Genomic DNA, 7,500 nt, shown 5'->3' on the forward strand with positions numbered 1-7,500 from the left:
CACGGCAAAGGTTCGACCGAAGCTCGCGGCGCCCCGGACGGAGCCGGGCCGCTCCCGCCTTTGCCGCGGCGCACGGGCGCCGCCGCCGTCCGGCCGTCGTGGCGGCCGCGCACGGCACTTCGGCTTCCTCCGTCGGCCCTCCCGGGACGCGCGACCCGTGCGACCGGGACGCGCATCCCGTGCGACCGGGACGCATGTCCGGGCGGTTCCCGTTTGCAACGCTCCTCGGTACTTTGGAACGCTTGGGGTGGGCTTTGGGCGGATGCCCCGCTGGGGTGGTAGGGAGGGGGGGCTGCTGCCGCCGCGGCGGGCCTTCCGCTCCACTCCGCACAAGCCCGCCGTGGGCACTCGCTGCGGGCGTGCCCGGCACCGTTCGTCCTCGAGGGATTCGGCCCGTCGGCTCGCTCGGATGGGCCACGCGCAGCGGGCCCACGACGGAGCCGGCACGCTCCTTCTGCTGGCGCGGCGCTCGGTCTACGCCTCCGGCCGGCCGTTGCGGCGGCCGTGCACGGCGCTTCGGATCGGTCGGCCCGTCGTCCCGTCCCTGACGAAGTTTTCGCGGCCGCGCGCGCGCGGAGTTGGATCGGCCTTACTTGGTCCGATCCTTCGCCCTCGCATGTTGCGTGGGCTCGGTCCCGTCCCGTTCGGTGAAATCTTTGTCCGCTCTGGTGCGTCCCTGTGGGTTCCTTTGTCGGTTTTGCGGGTTCGGCCGGGCCTTCCGTGCCGGCCCGTCGGCTCGCTCGGATGGGCCCCGCGGAGTTGGCCCACGACGGAGCCGGCACGCTCCTTCCGCTGGTGCGGTGCTCGGTCTATTCCTTCGGTCGGCCCTTGCGGCGGCCGTGCGCGGTGCTTCGGATCGGTCGGCCGGTCTTCCCGTCCCTCATGAAGTGTTCGCGGCCGCGCGCGCGCGGAGTTGGATCGGCCTTACTTGGTCCGATCCTTCGCCCTCGCATGTTCCGTGGGCTCGGTCCCGTCCTGTTCGGTGAAATCTTTGTCCGCTCTGGTGCGTCCCTGTGGGTTCCTTTGTCGGTTTTGCGGGTTCGGCCGGGCCTTCCGCGCCGGCCCGTCGGCTCGCTCGGATGGGCCCCGCGGAGTTGGCCCACGACGGAGCCGGCACGCTCCTTCCGCTGGTGCGGCTCTCGGTCTACGCCTCCAGCCGGCCCTTGTGGTGGCCGTGCGCGGCGCTTCGGTTCGGTCGGCCGGTCTTCCTGTCCCTCACGAAGTGCTCGCGGCCGCGCGCGCGCGGAGTTGGTTCGGCCTTACTTGGTCCGATCCGTCGCCATCGCATGTTGCGTGGGCTCGGTCCCGTCTCGGTGAAATCTTGGGCCGCTTTGGTGCGTCCCTGTGGGTTCCTTTGTCGGTTTTGCGGGCTCGGCGCCGGGCCTTCCGCGCCGGTCCGTCGGCTCGCTCGGACGGACCGTGCGCAGGTGGTCCCCGACGGAGCCGGCACGCTCCTTCCGCTGGCGCGGCGCTCGGTCTATGCCTCCGGCCGGCCCTCGCGGCGGCCGTGCGCGGCGCTTCGGTTCGGTCGGCCGGTCGTCCCGTCCCTCACGAAGTTCCTGCGGCCGCGCGTGCGTGGAGCGGGATCGGCCTTACTTGGTCGGATCCGTCGCCCTCGCCTGTTGCGGGGGCTCGGTCCCGTCCCGTTCGGTGAAAGCTTTGCCCGCTCTGGTGCGTCCCCGTGGGTTCCTTTGTCGGTTTTGCGGCCTTGGCGGCGGGCCTTCCGTGTCGGCCCGTCGTGGGCCCGCTGCGCGTCCGTGCGCGGTGCTTCGGATCGGTAGGCCCGTCGTCTGGGTCCCTTACGAAGCTTTGCGCGACCGCTCCTTTGTCGCCGGTCCCCTGTTAGGGCTGACCGAGCCCTCCGTTCGCCCCCTGGCCCGTCGCATGGGCCCCCGGCGCCTCCGCGGCGCCCCACCGAAAACTGTCACGACGCGCATCCAGCGCCGACGAGGTCGCAGGTTACGTGCGGCAGCCGGGGGGCTAGGCCGAGCGGCGGCGGGCCCGCCCACGGACGGGCGCGGGGAGGAGCGCAGCCGGCACGCGGAGCGGAGCGGCGGCGGCATGCCGCCGGGCGGCCGTCGGCTCAACCGTGCCCGAGTCCCGCGGGCACCGCGTCGCCCGGCCGGCGCGAGCGGCGGCGGGCCCGCCCGCGGACGGGCGCGGGGAGGAGCGCAGCCGGCACGCGGCGCGGAGCGGCGGCGGCATGCCGCCGGGCGGCCGACGGCTCAACCATGCCCGAGTCCCGCGGGCACCGCGTCGCCCGGCCGGCGCGAGCGGCGGCGGGCCCGCCCGCGGACGGGCGCGGGGAGGAGCGCAGCCGGCACGCGGCGCGGAGCGGCGGCGGCATGCCGCCGGGCGGCCGACGGCTCAACCATGCCCGAGTCCCGCGGGCACCGCGTCGCCCGGCCGGCGCGAGCGCACGAGGGCGGGAGGCAACCGGGCGGCGCCTGCGGAACCGGATGCGACGGCCGGCGTGGCACGGCCCCGACGGGTCCGCACCGAAGACCAGCGCGGTGCGGATCGACCGCTGATGAGGTCAGAGGTTACGTGCGGCAGCCGGCCGGCTGGCCCGAGCGGCGGCCGGCACGCGACGGGGATCGAGCGGCCCCGACGGCTTGCAGCCGGGCGGCCGACGGCTAGGCCGTACCGGAGTCCCGCGGTCGTTCGGGCGAAGGGGCGCATGCTGCGGGAAAGGCCTGCGGCGGCGAACCGTCCGCCCGGCCGGCCAAGCCTTCCGCGGCGGCGCGCACGTGGCGGCGCGGCCGAGATGACCGAGCGAAGCCCCGGCGATGGGCGGCGCGCACGTGTCCGTGCGGCCGAGATGACCGAGCGAAGCCCGGGCGGCGCCCGCCGTGCGCCCTGCCGGATCGCGCCTTCCGCCGGCGCGCAACGCCGGTCCCGCGTTCCGGCCGCGGGAGAGGCCTGCGTCGGCGAACCGTCCGCCCCGCCGGCCGAACCTTCCGCGGCTGCGCGCACGTGTCCATGCGGCCGAGATGACCGAGCGAAGCCCCGGCGACGGGCGGCGCCCGCCGTGCGCCCCGGCGGATTGCGCGGCCCGCCGGCGCGCAACGCCGGGCCCACGTTCCGGCTGCGGGAAAGGCCTGCGGCGGCGAACCGTCCGCCCCGCCGGCCGAACCTTGCGCGGCGGCGCTTACGTGTCCGTGCGGCAGAGATGACCGAGCAAGCTCCGGCGATGGGCGGCGCCCTCCGTGCGCCCCGCCGGATCGCCTGCGAGCGGCGAGCGTCCGGGCGGGCCCCTTTCGCAACTTTCCTCGGTACTCTAAACACCCCTTGCCTCTCGGTCTTCCCCCCGACCCTCTCGGTATTTGCTCGGATATGTGCATGCATCGTCCCTCGTCGCCTTCGGTTATCCTCCCCGGGGTGGGCTTTGCGCCGACGCGCCAACGGGGTGGTAGGGGGGCTGCAGCCGCGGCCGCCGCGTTTCGCCATCCGCGCGTGCGCCGCCGGATCCGAGTGGAGGTCGCGGGCGACTCGTCGATGCTTGTACTAGGGGCGCATGCCGGCAGCCCCCCGCGGGGTGCGGGACCCCCGATCGGCGTGCGAGGGACGGGCGTCCGGGCGGGCCCCGTTTCCAACTTCCCTCGGAACATTAAAACCCCCCGACCCCCTCGGTCTTCGCTCCGGCCCTATCGCTATTGCTCGGATATGTGCATCCACCGTCCCTCGTTGCCTTCGGTTATCTACCCCAGGGTGGGCCTTGCGCCGATGCCCCGATGGGGTGGCAGGGGTGGGGCTGCCGCGGCCGGCGCGTTTCGGCATCCGCGCTTGGGGGCTCGGACCCGAGTGGAGGTCGCGGGCGGCTCGTCGATGCCTGCACCGGGAGCGCATGCCGGCAGCCCCCCGCGGGGCGCCGGACCCCCGATCGGCGTGCGATGGACGGGGGGAGGGGCGGGCCCGGTTTGCAAATTCCCTCGGTACTTTAAAATCTCACGGCCCTGTCGGTGCTCCCTCCGGCCCTATCGCCACTGCTCGGATATGTGCATCCACCGTCCCTCGTTGCCTTCGGTTATCTACCCCGCGGTGGGCTTTGCGCCGATGCCCCGATGGGGTGGCAGGGGGCACGCTCTAGGCCGTGCCACGGGGCGCGGGCGCCGGCGCCGTACGTCCCTCGCGGCGGCCGTGAGCGGCACCTCGGCTTGCTCGGTCTGTCCTCCCGGGACGCGCGACCCGTGCGACCGGGACGCGTGTCCGGGCCGTTCCCGTTTGCAACGCTCCTCGGTACTTTGGAACGCTTGGGGTGGGCTTTGGGCGGATGCCCCGCCGGGGTGGTAGGGAGGGGGGGCGGCTGCTGCCGCGGCGGGACTTCCGCTCCACTCCGCACAAGTCCGTCGCCTCGCGGCGGGCGCGCCCGGCACCGTTCGTCCCCGAGGGAGCCGGCACGCGCCCGCCGAGGCCCCGGCGCATGGGCGCCGCCGCCGGCCGTCCGCGCGGCGGCCGTGCGCCGGCTTCCTCCGTCGGCCCTCCCGGGATGCGCGACCCGTGCGACCGGGACGCGCATCCCGTGAGACCGGGACGCGTGTCCGGGCCGTTCCCGTTTGCAACGCTCCTCGGTACTTTGGAACGCTTGGGGTGGGCCTTGGGCGGATGCCCCGCCGGGGTGGTAGGGAGGGGGGGCTGCTGCTGCCGCGGCGGGACTTCCGCTCCACTCCGCACAAGTCCGTCGCCTCGCGGCGGGCGCGCCCGGCACCGTTCGTCCCCGAGGGAGCCGGCACGCGCCCGCCGAGGCCCCGGCGCATGGGCGCCGCCGCCGGCCGTCCGCGCGGCGGCCGTGCGCCGGCTTCCTCCGTCGGCCCTCCCGGGATGCGCGACCCGTGCGACCGGGACGCGCATCCCGTGAGACCGGGACGCGTGTCCGGGCCGTTCCCGTTTGCAACGCTCCTCGGTACTTTGGAACGCTTGGGGTGGGCCTTGGGCGGATGCCCCGCCGGGGTGGTAGGGAGGGGGGGCTGCTGCTGCCGCGGCGGGACTTCCGCTCCACTCCGCACAAGTCCGTCGCCTCGCGGCGGGCGGGCCCGGCACCGTTCGTCCCCGAGGGAGCCGGCCCGCGCCCGCCGAGGCCCCGGCGCATGGGCGCCCCCGCCGGCCGTCCGCGCGGCGGCCGTGCGCCGGCTTCCTCCGTCGGCCCTCCCGGGATGCGCGACCCGTGCGACCGGGACGCGCATCCCGTGCGACCGGGACGCGTGTCCGGGCGGTTCCCGTTTGCAACGCTCCTCGGTACTTTGGAACGCTTGGGGTGGGCTTTGGGCGGATGCCCCGTCGGGGTGGTAGGCAGGGGGGGCTGGCGCCGCCGCGGCGGGCCTTCCGCCCCCCTCCGCACAAGTCCGTTGCCTCGCGGCGGTCGTGCCCGGCACCGTTCGTCCCCGACGGAGCCGTCGCGCGCCCGACGACTTTCCGGCGCACGGGCGCCGCCGCCGGCCGTCCGTGCGCGGCGGCCGTGCGCCACTTCGGCTTCGTCCGTCGGCCCTCCCGGGACGCGCGACCCGTGCGACCGGGACGCGCATCCCGTGCGACCGGGTCGCGTGTCCGGGCCGTTCCCGTTTGCAACGCTCCTCGGTACTTTGGAACGCTTGGGGTGGGCTTTGGGCGGATGCCCCGCCGGGGTGGTAGGGAGGGGGGGTCTGCTGCCGCCGCGGCGGGCCTTCCGCTCCACTCCGCACAGGACCGTTGCCTCGCGGTGGACTTGCCCGGCACATTTCGTCCCCGACGGAGCCGGCACGCGCCTGCCGACTTCCCGGCGCACGGGCGCTGCCTTCGGCCGTCCGCGCGGCGGCCGTGCGCCGGCTTCCTCCGTCGGCCCTCCCGGGATGCGCGACCCGTGCGACCGGGACGCGCATCCCGTGCGACCGGGACGCGCATCCCGTGCGACCGGGACGAGCATCCCGTGCGACCGGGACGCGTGTCCGGGCCGTTCCCGTTTGCAACGCTCCTCGGTACTTTGGAACGCTTGGGGTGGGCCTTGGGCGGATGCCCCGCCGGGGTGGTAGGGAGGGGGGGCTGCTGCTGCCGCGGCGGGACTTCCGCTCCACTCCGCACAAGTCCGTCGCCTCGCGGCGGGCGCGCCCGGCACCGTTCGTCCCCGAGGGAGCCGGCACGCGCCCGCCGAGGCCCCGGCGCAGGGGCGCCGCCGCCGGCCGTCCGTGCGGCGGCCGTGCGCCGGCTTCCTCCGTCGGCCCTCCCGGGATGCGCGACCCGTGCGACCGGGACGCGCATCCCGTGAGACCGGGACGCGTGTCCGGGCCGTTCCCGTTTGCAACGCTCCTCGGTACTTTGGAACGCTTGGGGTGGGCCTTGGGCGGATGCCCCGCCGGGGTGGTAGGGAGGGGGGCTGCTGCTGCCGCGGCGGGACTTCCGCTCCACTCCGCACAAGTCCGTCGCCTCGCGGCGGGCGGGCCCGGCACCGTTCGTCCCCGAGGGAGCCGGCCCGCGCCCGCCGAGGCCCCGGCGCATGGGCGCCCCCGCCGGCCGTCCGCGCGGCGGCCGTGCGCCGGCTTCCTCCGTCGGCCCTCCCGGGACGCGCGACCCGTGCGACCGGGACGCGCATCCCGTGCGACCGGGACGCGCATCCCGTGCGACCGGGACGCGCATCCCGTGCGACCGGGACGCGTGTCCGGGCGGTTCCCGTTTGCAACGCTCCTCGGTACTTTGGAACGCTTGGGGTGGGCTTTGGGCGGATGCCCCGTCGGGGTGGTAGGGAGGGGGGCTGGCGCCGCCGCGGCGGGCCTTCCGCCCCCCTCCGCACAAGTCCGTTGCCTCGCGGCGGTCGTGCCCGGCACCGTTCGTCCCCGACGGAGCCGTCGCGCGCCCGACGACTTTCCGGCGCACGGGCGCCGCCGCCGGCCGTCCGTGCGCGGCGGCCGTGCGCCACTTCGGCTTCGTCCGTCGGCCCTCCCGGGACGCGCGACCCGTGCGACCGGGACGCGCATCCCGTGCGACCGGGTCGCGTGTCCGGGCCGTTCCCGTTTGCAACGCTCCTCGGTACTTTGGAACGCTTGGGGTGGGCTTTGGGCGGATGCCCCGCCGGGGTGGTAGGGAGGGGGGGTCTGCTGCCGCCGCGGCGGGCCTTCCGCTCCACTCCGCACAGGACCGTTGCCTCGCGGCGGACTTGCCCGGCACATTTCGTCCCCGACGGAGCCGGCACGCGCCTGCCGACTTCCCGGCGCACGGGCGCTGCCTTCGGCCGTCCGTGCCCGGCGGCCGTGCGCCACTTCGGCTCCCTCCATCGGCCCTCCCGGGAAGCGCGTCCCGGACGTTCCGGATGCGCACCCCGTGCGACCGGGACTCGCGTCCGGGCCGTTTCCGTGTGCAATGCTCCTCGATTCGCTGGAGCCCTTGGGGTGGGCCTTCGGAGGATGCCCCGCTGGGGAGGTAAGGGGGTGTGTCCTGCCTGGGCGGGCCTTCCGCCCGAGCCCGTCGCCCAGCGCGGATGGTCGCGCCGCGCGGGCGGGCGCGCCGCGCGTGCGCGGGGCCGTTGGCCGGTGA

Source organism: Phoenix dactylifera, chromosome 10 (assembly GCF_051530095.1).
Source record: "Phoenix dactylifera cultivar Ajwa chromosome 10, Ajwa_hap1_PhDact_Kaust_v1.1, whole genome shotgun sequence".
Classification (NCBI taxonomy): Eukaryota; Viridiplantae; Streptophyta; class Magnoliopsida; order Arecales; family Arecaceae; genus Phoenix; species Phoenix dactylifera.